General features: G+C 44.7%; 1 protein-coding gene across 1 annotated transcript in view; it reads left to right on the plus strand.

The window, feature by feature from the left end:
- CALCR (calcitonin receptor) overlaps positions 1-12781 on the plus strand; it is a 229916-nt gene that overhangs the window by 161359 nt on the left and 55776 nt on the right. The gene's annotated exons all lie outside the window — the stretch shown is intronic.

Consider the following 12781-nt stretch of genomic DNA (forward strand, 5'->3'; position numbering starts at 1 on the left):
GGGAATGCCTAGTATGAGAATCCCACTGGAAATTAGGCATGAGCTAGCCACCTAGGCTTCAAGATTGAGGTGGCTTTGTGCATGCCCACTGACAGCTTTTTAGGTGCCATGGAAACTTTAACACAGATATCTGAGTGCCTAGGGACTTCAGGCACCTACAAGGTTAGGTGGTAGCTGAGTGGGGGTTTTGAGACCTAAATTTTGGATTTAGATGCTGTCAAGGTTCCTCCCCCACTCTGAACTCTAGGGTACAGATGTGGGGACCTGCATGAAAAACCTCCTAAGCTTATCTTTACCAGCTTAGGTCAAAACTTCCCCACGGTACAAAATATTCCACCCGTTGTCCTTGGACTGGCCGCTACCACCACCAAACTAATACTGGTTACTGGGGAAGAGCTGTTTGGACGCGTCCTTCCCCCTAAAATACTTCCCAAAACCTTGCACCCCACTTCCTGGACAAGGTTTGGTAAAAAGCCTCACCAATTTGCCTAGGTGACTACAGACCCAGACCCTTGGATCTTAAGAACAATGAACAATCCTCCCAACACTTGCACCCCCCTTTCCTGGGAAATGTTGGAATAAAAGCCTTACCAATTTGCATAGGTGACCACAGACCCAAACCCTTGGATCTGAGAACAATGAAAAAGCATTCAGTTTTCTTACAAGACGACTTTTAATAAAAATAGAAGTAAATAGAAATAAAGAAATCCCCCCTGTAAAATCAGGATGGTAGATATCTTACAGGGTAATTAGATTCAAAAACATAGAGAACCCCTCTAGGCAAAACCTTAAGTTACAAAAAAGATACACAGACAGAAATAGTTATTCTATTCAGCACAATTCTTTTCTCAGCCATTTAAAGAAATCTACCATCCTGATTTTACCATCCTGGTAAAGACCAGCATATAGACAGACACAGACCCTTTGTTTCTCTCCCTCCTCCCAGCTTTTGAAAGTATCTTGTCTCCTCATTGGTCATTTTGGTCAGGTGCCAGCGAGGTTACCTTTAGCTTCTTAACCCTTTACAGGTGAGAGGAGCTTTCCCCTGGCCAGGAGGGATTTCAAAGGGGTTTACCCTTCCCTTTATATTTATGACACGCCCCCCCAAATCTCAGCTAGGGTGAAACACTGGCTGGGATTTCTTCCTGGAGCTCTAGGAAAAACAGAGTTAATAAGACACATGCATCTCTAAATATACTACCAAGTACATAAAGACTAACAATATTTTCCACATCTCAAGGACGATTTTAACCAGTTGATTCTGGGAAACTTTCACGGGAGAGTGCATCAGCCACTTTGTTAGAAGCTCCTGAGATGTGTTGGATGTCGAAATCAAAATCTTGGAGAGCTAAACTCCACCGAAGAAGTTTTTTGTTAGTTTCCTTGACGGTGTGAAGCCACTTCAGTGCAGCATGGTCGGTTTGCAGGTGGAAACGCCGTCCCCAAACATATGGGCGTAGCTTTTCCAGAGCACAGACAATGGCGTAACATTCTTTTTCAGTGACTGACCAGTTGCTTTCCCTCTCAGACAGTTTTTTGCTGAGAAACACTACAGGGTGGAATTCTTGATCAGGTCCTTTCTGCATTAAAACTGCTCCCACACCACGCTCGGACGCATCTGTGGTTACTAGGAAAGGTTTGTCAAAGTCTGGGGCCCTTAGTACAGGGTCAGACATGAGTGTCGCTTTAAGCTTGTTAAAGGCCTTCTGACACTTTTCGGTCCACTGAACAGCATTTGGCTGTTTCTTTTTGGTTAGGTCTGTCAGTGGGGCAGCGATTTGGCTGTAGTGTGGTACAAATCGTCTGTAATAACCGGCCAAGCCTAAGAAGGATTGAACCTGTTTCTTTGACTTTGGGACAGGCCACTTTTGGATAGCATCCACTTTGGCCTGTAGGGGGCTGATAGTTCCTTGACCCACCTGGTGTCCAAGGTAAGTCACTCTGTTTAGGCCTATTTGACACTTCTTAGCCTTAACAGTTCAGTCCTGCCTCCCTTATGCGCTCAAGGACTTTTTGTAGATGTTCCAGGTGGTCTGCCCAGGAATCCGAAAATATGGCCACATCGTCAAGGTAGGCGACTGCATATTCTCCTAATCCCGCTAGGAGACCATCTACAAATCTTTGGAAAGTGGCGGGTGCATTTCGCAGCCCGAAAGGGAGTACATTAAATTCATACAGCCCGAGATGCATGAAGAAGGCTGACCTTTCCTTGGCAGATTCATCTAGCGGTACCTGCCAGTACCCCTTGGTTAAGTCCAAGGTAGAGATGAACTGGGCCCGTCCCAGCTTCTCTAATAGTTCATCTGTGCGTGGCATTGGATAGTTGTCTGGGCGAGTTACAGCATTTAGCTTATGGTAGTCCACGCAAAAACGTATTTCCCCATCTGGTTTGGGAACTAGAACCACTGGAGATGCCCATGCACTTTCAGAGGGGCGGATTACACCCATCTGTAACATATCCTGGATCTCCCGTTCTATAGCAGTTTTAGCTTGAGGAGACACCCGGTAAGGTTGAACCCTAATTGGGTGAGCATTACCTGTGTCAATGGAGTGGTATGCCCGTTCAGTCAGTCCTGGGGTGGCTGAGAACGTTGGCGCATAGCTAGTGCACAGCTCCTGGATCTGCTGTCGCTGCATACGCCCAAGGGTCATGGAGAGGTTCACCTCTTCCACACCACCACCACATTTCCCTTCGTAGTAGACACCTTTGGGCCACTCAGCGTCGTCTCCTCCCTGGGCTGTAAACTGACAAACCTTTAATTCTCTGGAATAAAAGGGATTTAGAGAATTAATATGGTACACCTTAGGCTTCCGGTTGGAGGTGGGGAATGCTATGAGATAATTAACAGCTCCCAGGCGCTCCTGGACCGTGAATGGCCCTTCCCACGATGCTTCCATTTTATGGGCCTGGAGCGCCCTTAAGACCATGACCTGGTCTCCTACTTTGAAGGAACGCTCTCTGGCATGTTTATCATACCAGGCTTTTTGCTCTTTTTGAGCATCCTGTAAGTTTTCTCTAGCAAGGGCTAAAGAGGTTCGGAGGGTGTTTTGTAGGTTGGTTACAAAGTCCAGAATGTTAGTTCCTGGAGAAGGTGTAAATCCCTCCCATTGCTGCTTCACCAACTGCAATGGCCCCTTAACCTCACGGCCATATACAAGTTCAAATGGGGAAAACCCTAAACTGGGATGTGGTACAGCTCTGTAGGCAAAGAGCAACTGCTGCAACACTAGGTCCCAAACACTAGGAGTGCTCATTTACGAATTTACGTATCATGGCCCCCAAAGTTCCATTAAACTTCTCCACCATGCCATTTGTTTGATGGTGGTAAGGAGTGGCAACCAAGTGATTTACCCCATGAGCTTCCCAAAGGTTTTTCATAGTTCCTGCCAGGAAATTAGTCCCTGCATCTGTGAGGATGTCGGAGGGCCAACCTACCCTGGCAAAAATGTCTGCTAGTGCCTGGCACACACTTTTAGCCCTGGTGTTGCTTAGAGCTACTGCTTCCGGCCATCGGGTGGCAAAATCCATGAAAGTCAGTATGTACTGCTTTCCTCTGGGTGTCTTTTTCGGAAAAGGACCCAGAATATCCACAGCTACTCGCTGAAATGGAACTTCAATGATGGGGAGTGGCTGGAGAGGAGCTTTGACCTGGTCTTGGGGTTTTCCCACTCTTTGGCACACCTCACAAGACTGGACATAGGTAGAAACATCCTTGCCCATTCCCTCCCAGTGGAATGACCCCCCCAAACGGTCTTTGGTCCTGTTCACCCCAGCATGGCCACTAGGATGATCATGGGCTAAGCTCAAGAGCTTGGCCCGGTATTTAGTTGGAACTACCAACTGTCTCCGAGGATGCCAGTCTTCCTGGTGTCCCCCAGAAAGAGTTTCCTTGTATAAAAGTCCTCTTTCTACAACAAACCTGGATCAATTAGAAGAGCTGAGAGGCGGTGGGTTGCTCCGTGCCGCCGTCCAAACTCTCTGGAGGCTTTCATCTGCTTCCTGTTCGGTCTGGAACTGTTCCCTTGATGCTGGAGACATCAGTTCCTCATTGGATTGTGGACCTAGGCTTGGTCCCTCTGGAAGCGATATAGGGGATGGAGCTGTTTCTGTTGACTGTGAACTGCTCTCCGCTGGTGCACTATGTTGGGATTCAGGCTCCGGCTGAGCCTCTTGGGTCGGGTTATTGGCTGCTGCCAGTTCAGGGTCGGTGGGGCCCTCTGGTGTTGAGGTTGCAAGTATTGGATTCAGTGCTGACACTGGGTCTGGTGTTGGTTGTTCGGCTGGTTCCGGTTCTGGGACTGGTTCCATCTGGGTCTCTGGAACTGGATCCACTACTGCTGTTGCAGACATTGGCCTGGGGTCTGGGTCCATCACCTCTGACCGGGTCCTGATAGAAGTTTCCGGAACAGAGCTAGGCCTCACGGCTTGTTTAGCCTGGCTGCGGGTGACCGTTCCCACGCTCTTGGCCTGCTTCACATGATTGGCCAAGTCTTCCCCCAACAGCATGGGGATGGGATAATCATCATAGACTGCAAAAGTCCACATTCCTGACCAGCCCTTGTACTGGACAGGCAACTTGGCTGAAGGCAAATTGAAAGAGTTGGACTTGAAGGGTTGAATCGTCACTTGGATCTCTGGGTTGATTAAATTGGGGTCCACTAAGGAAGCATGGATAGCTGACACTTGTGCTCCGGTGTCCCTCCACGCGGTGACCTTCTTCCCGCCCACACTCACAGTTTCCCTCCGCTCCAAGGGTATCTGGGAGGTATCTGGGCCTGCAGACCTCTGGGGTGATTCCGGTGCAATGAACTGTAATCTGTTGGGGTTCTTGGGGCAGTTGGCCTTTACATGCCCCAGCTCGTTACATTTAAAACATCGTCCAGCTGACGGGTCACTGGGGCGAGGTGGGTTGCTGGAGAATGGGGTGGTGGGACGATAAGGGGTCTGGAGGGTTCTTTGGGAGGTAGGTGGGGCCTTGGGCAGCCCCCGGTAATAGGGTGTGGTCTGGGGTGGTCCCTTCTGGTCTCCGCTCCAACTGCGACCAGTTTTCTTCTTCTCTGCCACCTCCACCCATCTGGCTCCAATCTCTCCTGCCTCGATTACAGTTTTGGGTTTCCCACCTAGGATGTATCTATTTCCTCAGGAACACCCTCTAAGAATTGATCCATCTGAATTAGGAAGGGCAAATTTACTGGAGATTCAACACTTGCTCCTGATATCCAGGCATCCCAATGTTTCACAATGTGGTAGGCATGTCGGGTAAATGACATGTCTGGTTTCCACCTTAGGGCTCGGAACCTCTGACAAGACTGCTCAGGTGTTATCCCCATTCTGACTCTCGCCTTGGATTTAAACAGTTCATACTTGTTCATGTGTTCTTTAGGCATTTCAGCTGCCACCTCAGCTAAGGGTCCACTGAGCTGCGGCCTCAGCTCTACCATGTATTGGTCAGTAGAGATGTTGTACCCAAGGCAGGCCCTTTCGAAGTTTTCTAAGAAGGCCTCAGTATCATCACCTGCCTTGTAGGTGGGGAACTTTCTGGGATGGGAAGTGGTACCTGGAGAAGGATTGTTAGGGTTTGTTGGTATATTCTGCCGGGCCTTTATCCTCTCCACCTCCTCCACATGCTTCCTCTCTTTTTCCTTCTCCTCCTCCACATGCTTCCTCTCTTTTTCCTTCTCCTCCTCCACATGCTTCCTCTCTTTTTCCTTCTCCTCCTCCACATGCTTCCTTGCCTCCATTTCCCTCTTGTGGGCAGCCTCCTGTACCTCCTTCTCCAGCCGCAGGAGTTCTATCTGTCTTTCATGTTCCCTTTGTTTTTCCTCAGCCTGAAATTTGGCTAATTCCAGCTGTAGTCGAGCTGCAGATTTGGTCATTCTAACCTCTCTGTTTTTAACTAACTTTACACCCGAGGTTTAGAAATAAACAAACAAAACTTGGCTGTAAAATTTTGCTGTGCTGGAATAGAATACCTATTCTCTGATAGTGACTGTCAGCCTACAGAAAAAGACAATTCCCTTGTCTCTTCTCTGGACCCAAATTAAAGCAAAAAACCTCCAACTACTTGGAAACCTGCTTACCCAGCCCAAAGAAAAAGCAAATGGGTAGAACACACACCCCCTATTTACTTTTAGGAAGAAAAGAAAAAAAAAAAACTCTGGGTTGGAAGACTGTGAAGTTCCCTGCAGGAGTTAAGTACCCTGCCTCCAGGCAAAGAAAACCTGCAATTCACAAAGATAATCCCCTTTTGTCTCTGCTTGGCCACAAAGCAGAGAAAAAACAAGCTGCTTTCAGTTTCAGCTGCTTTCTGGACTTCCTTTCCTTCCGTTGTCCTTGGACTGGCCGCTACCACCACCAAACTAATACTGGTTACTGGGGAAGAGCTGTTTGGACGCGTCCTTCCCCCCAAAATACTTCCCAAAACCTTGCACCCCACTTCCTGGACAAGGTTTGGTAAAATGCCTCACCAATTTGCCTAGGTGACTACAGACCCAGACCCTTGGATCTTAAGAACAATGAACAATCCTCCCAACACTTGCACCCCCCTTTCCTGGGAAATGTTGGAATAAAAGCCTCACCAATTTGCATAGGTGACCACAGACCCAAACCCTTGGATCTGAGAACAATGAAAAAGCATTCAGTTTTCTTACAAGACGACTTTTAATAAAAATAGAAGTAAATAGAAATAAAGAAATCCCCCCTGTAAAATCAGGATGGTAGATATCTTACAGGGTAATTAGATTCAAAAACATAGAGAACCCCTCTAGGCAAAACCTTAAGTTACAAAAAAGATACACAGACAGAAATAGTTATTCTATTCAGCACAATTCTTTTCTCAGCCATTTAAAGAAATCATAATCTAACACATACCTAGCTAGATTACTTACTAAAAGTTCTAAGACTCCATTCCTGGTCTATCCCCGGTAAAGACCAGCATATAGACAGACACAGACCCTTTGTTTCTCTCCCTCCTCCCAGCTTTTGAAAGTATCTTGTCTCCTCATTGGTCATTTTGGCCAGCGAGGTTACCTTTAGCTTCTTAACCCTTTACAGGTGAGAGGAGCTTTCCCCTGGCCAGGAGGGATTTCAAAGGGGTTTACCCTTCCCTTTATATTTATGACAGATGCCTACATGGAACTAGCACCTAGTGGGATGTTCAAAAGTGTTTAGACACCTATGGGAGTTAGGCACCTAGGTGCCTTTTGAAATCCTGCACCTGTAGGAACCTAAATACCTTTACACATATGTCCCTTAGAAACTTAATTCCTATTCTACTTTCAGTGAGACTTTGGGTAAGTTCCTAAGTCATTTTTGGAAATGAGACTTAGGATTCTACATCATGTAGGTACTTTTGAAAATTGTACCCTTTTAAAACGTTACATACTATGTCCCTGAACTACACAGAATGCAGTGTACCTCTAAGCTGTGTCCATTTTATTTTTTAAATTTAAATTTTAAAAAAGTATATTAAAACTTCCATCTTAGTCTGAGAGCCTGTGTGCCATATTTCTGACTGGAACATGTTTTAATGGGTGAGTCATAAACTTCTGAAAATAGGCACTGACATATGAGCAGGTATGATGTGTTCTGATAGCCAGTTTTTTAGAGTCACAATGCTTAGCATAACATTACTTTGGAAAAGTCCTTTACTGCTTATTTGTCCAAAATATGGATACTTGGAATTTAAGGATACTTTCCTAGAATAATAACCTAATAACCAGAAAAAACTATGAAGCAGCTCAGTAGTTGAAACCCAACACACTCCCTTTTAATGCTAAATAAGAATGTCTGAGAAAATATTTTATTGCCTTCAAACTGAATGCCGATAATAAATCACATACAGCTACTGCAGCAGTCAGTACAACTATGCAATGGAGCAGATCGTCAGCTAATATATATCAGGAGAGCTCTACTGAAGTCAATGGAACTGTACTGACTGACCCCCAAGTGAGGATCTAATATGTTTATTTCTCTTTAAAACTGAGGCAAATTTGGCACCTTTTGACTTAATCTGGCCCACATAGATGGCTTAATATAAAAATAATAACCTTGTCTGGCTCATTGTCACAGAGCGGTTTCTCTGAAATTGTTTGAACATAAATTGTATGCACACCCAGACTGATCACAAATAAACAGAGGTAATTAGAATGAGAGGTTTTATTCTGTGTAGTCAGCACTTGCTCTAATACTCTTAGAACTAGATTATTCAAAGCTGGCCCAGGGAGGTAGAAACACCAGATCGCCAGGTCAGCCTGATACCCTGAATACTGTAGGGAACAGCTCTGAGGGAGGGAAGGCAGGAAATCAATGAGACTTTCTTCAGCTGTGTCCAAAGCTGTGACCGAAATTTGCCCCATTCATCCAAACTAATGAGAAGGTATGAAAAATCTGTCTAGTTTCAAACAGTGATTCATGGTATATGATATTTTACGGTGTTATGCTATTTGTATATAATCCTCATGGATTTTGATAATAATATAGTAATAATAATTGATGCTTTGTTCTTGAATAGTGGTTTTTATTCAGAGGTGATCAAGTGGTATGGAAAGTCTTATCTGAGAAGTGTCAAGTATATATGAGCAAGTGCCCTTGTGTTAACAGAGGAACAGATAAAATGTAACTTGCAGTATAATGCATATCTTATGTCTTTGAGCGTAAGCTTTCGTGAGCTACAGCTCACTTCACGAAAGCTTATGCTCAAATAAATTGGTTAGTCTCTAAGGTGCCACAAGTACTCCTTTTCTTTTTGCAAATACAGACTAACACGGCTGTTACTCTGAAATCTATCTTATGTCTGAGTCTTGCAAGACGATCCACATGAGCGGACCCCCATGAAATCTCTGAATGGAGCTCGGCTGTGGATCTTCTGGCAGGATCAGGGCTGTAGACCTCGAAAGCATCACAAAATCCAGCCTCTGGCTTGTCTTGCTAAAATTTAATTGGACAGATTACGTGTAAGAGAAAATATGACTTTCCCATGTAGGGATGTTCCGATCAGTTTCTGTATCCCCTGCATTATTTCTGTTATGTATTGTAGCTGGAAATGTCTCCAAGAAATGTGTGGGTTGTAGATAGCAGAATATTTTTTATTATTTTTATTAATAATAATGATAAAAATAATATTGCTGTATTTATTTTTAATGTGGTTTCACCTAGAAGCCAGGGCCCAATTGTGCTAGGCTCTTTACAGACTCATAACAAGGAGACAGTCTCTTCCCCCAAAAGCTTATACTCTAAGGGCAAGTCTACGCTTAAAATGCTGCAGCAGCACAGCTGCACCAGTGAAGTTGTGCCACTGTAGTGTTTCAGTGAAGATGCTACTATGCAAAGGGTAGAGCTCCTCCCATCAGTGTAATGAATTCACCTCCACAAGAGGCGGTAGCTGTGTTGACGGGAGAAGATCTCCTATCGGCACAGCGCTGTGTACACCAGGAGTTAGGTTGGTATAACTGTGTTGTTCAGGGGTGTGGATTTTTCACACCCCTGAGCGGCATAGTGATACCGATGTCACTTGAGCGTAACATATGACGGAGCCACATTAAATTACTTTTTTAAATTAATTATGCAAGTCAAAGTTATCAGGCATGTAAATGGTGGAAGAGTTGTTCCTTTAACTTTTTGCAGTTTCAGTATAATTGTTACAGTAACATAAGCACTTTACAGAGACCTAGTTTAGAGCAGGCGTGGTTTTTCATAGCTCAGACAAATCTGTGCTGATACAGTGCTTCTATATTTGTCAGCATTTTTTAATAACCTGCCAAATGACTTGGTAACTGTGCCTGCCGATTATAATGTAAATTCTTCTTCAGCATTCGTTCTTTTTCTTTCACGTTAATAGAACTGACAAGGACTAAGAAAAATGCTGCTTGTGACTGTAGCTGTTCCACACAAATTCCATGACACCACTTGTACACAAATGAAAGATGCTGTACTGTTTTGTTCATCGTAAGCAAAAACTGATTTGCTCCATGTTTTGAATAATGTTCATTAAACATGATCCATCTTGATGGATTGCCATGTTTAAACCATTCAAGCCAACATTTTTGAATTTATTCTCAAATTAATGAGATGTGATCCAAGCGTAATCAAATTCATCCCTCATGCCTAGCCTGATAGTTTCCTTAAACCTATTGCATATCTAGTGACTAAGTGCCTCAAAGAAGCCGTAAATTGAAATGGGTGTGTGGGGATTAGCTTGTCAGGTAGGTACAGAATTGAATTTAGAAAGCTACAAACTTTAATTGTTTGGGAAGGGGAAATAAATATAAAGAAAATGAAGCTTGGGAAGTGTTGCATCATGGGAAATAAATACAGTTAGTATCCATGAAACTTGCACTGTGCTTATGTGTGCGTTAGATCTTACATGTGAAGAGAAAATTATGACAATAACTGGTTTTGGTCAAATTACCCTACAAGTGTGCATATATACCTGGTGGAAAAATGCAACTGCAGCTGCCATTCACAGTGCAATGAACTCCAGATTCATTACCATTTCAGATGGGAAATACAAAATTGTTGATTTGGCAGTGGCTGGCCAGAAAGCATCAGGCAGCATCTGCCAATCATTTCTTCCTCTCCCTAACCCCAGCCATTGCCAATCGACTCTACAGCACCATTACCAGAGTCAGCACTACCAAGTGGAGTGGTCTTACGCAGTCTGGTGTTTAACGTGGGACAGGGGCACCCAGCACATGACCATTCAGTACTCACACAGAAGACACTGTGGCCGTAGGCGGCACTCTCAGACAATTACCATGATTCGTAATAGCTGCTAGATGCAACGTGTGTCTGAAGGTGCCAAGCTGGTGCCCTCCAACACTTGAGGGAGTGCTGGCCAGATGTAAGATATGCTCATCTTGATCCACTCTGTCTACAAGATAGTGATGAGTTCACCACGGAAGTCCACAGACATTTTAGACCTTGGCATAGTTACTTTATGTCAGGTAAAAAGCCAGTAAGATTCAACAGCAATCTTTATAGATCTCTGTGTGCCTGTCAGCCAAGGCAATGCTTAAGAGGATGAGCGATCAATAAAAAGTGAATGGAGAAAGGTTGGCCCCCAGCTGACAGGCTATATTCAGCACATGCCAAGGGCTGAGGCATGGCACATATTGACCCAGACTTGTGAAAAACAATATGAGACACAATTAAGCAGCATAATGAGCACATTTGCCAATATAAAAAACAGGATTTTATTTTTTTCCTACAAGACATCTGTATTACATCCTACTCCTCTGTCTGTATGCTTTGTCAAAGCTACTCAGCCGCACCGTGGAAAATGATGAACTGCCTAGTCTGCCTGTGTATAGAGTGGAAAAAGAAATGATAAAAAATAAAGTCAGCCCTGCAAGTTAATTCTGTCAGCTCTGCATTTTCCTGAGCCTTGAAATTCACACCCAGATATTGAAACACAAGTAAATGTGTGTGCTTTATAGCTAGAAAAGACAGTTTTAAGGAGTGATAAAACAAGCCTTTTTAGCCAGGAGGAGCAGGCTGAGCCCTCCAGAAAGAGATAATATGTACAGTACTCTGCTTGTGTGACAGAAAATAATGTCTTCTTTGTCACTAAAGAGGCAAATAAAGCCTAAACCCACCTCACAGCCCAAGTAATCAGGCTGTGCCCTGGGGAGCTCGACAGAAGCAATGGGAAGGAATCTGCTGCTTCAGCCACAGAATGGCAGCTGTCACTCAACAGTCACCATTGCAGCCTTGGTGTTCTGAGGCTCCTGTGCTTCCTTGCCACAAGCCAGTGGATTCACGCAGACACTGCAGCAACAGCCTAGCTCATCGCATCCTCAAAACCTCCTTGCATGTTGGGATGCAAGGAGCCCCTCTGTATACAAACAGAATTCTCCTCATACCCTGTGGCAATAAGGTTTGGTTTATAGAGAACTGGAAACCTTGAACTGTAAAGGCAACTGGCCTTGTCCTGCTCAATCCTCTCAGCTTGACTGTGCTTCACTGACACTAACCCATTTAGGGGGAGATACAGAGTTGCTCCGCACCATTGGAGCTTTGGCAGGTAGGCAGAAAATGGTAGACAACTGGACTTCCCTTCACAACCTGTGAGCCAATGGCCATGGCCCCATTTCAGGTTTCTAGTAGCAATGGCTTCATGCAGGGCTTGTGCTCAAGCGAGTGCAAGGATTGCAGTTACATTTAACCTCTCCTAGAGGTCACCAAGGTGAGAGAATCCTCACACCTTCTTCCTTTTTGGAAAAATGTCACAGGAGCTGGGCACAGTCTGGCCTTTTGTAACACCTCTCCTCCTTTTTCCCCCTTGTTTTTTGCTTCCGTAAGAGCAGTGGAAAGTACTGTAACACTGTATATACCTTTAGAGGCCCTCCTCAGCATTCATGGCACATTAACCAGGAGAAACTCCCACTGAGTCCAATAGCAGTTCGTCCTCAGTAGGCAGTGAATAAGAGCTCTAGGTGTGGTCTACACTAGAAAATTAGGTCAGTTTAACTACATCAGCAAGGGGTGTGAAAAATCCACACCTCTCAATGGCATTGTTAAGCCAACCTACGTCCCCATTTAGATCGCACTAGGTTGATGGAAGAATTATTCTGTCAACCTAGTTATTGCCTCTTGGGGAGGTGGAAGATCTCTGCTGACAGGAAAACGCTTCCTCTCGGAGTAGGTAGTGTCTACACTGAAGCACTACAGCTGGGCTGCTCTAGCATTCTAAGTGTAGACACACCTGTAAATATGGTGCATCCCTTGTATATATCTTTGTGGATCATTAGTATAAAATCAAACAGGAGAGCTGTTTATAGC

This window comes from Lepidochelys kempii, chromosome 2 (assembly GCF_965140285.1).
Source record: "Lepidochelys kempii isolate rLepKem1 chromosome 2, rLepKem1.hap1, whole genome shotgun sequence".
NCBI lineage: Eukaryota > Metazoa > Chordata > Testudines > Cheloniidae > Lepidochelys > Lepidochelys kempii.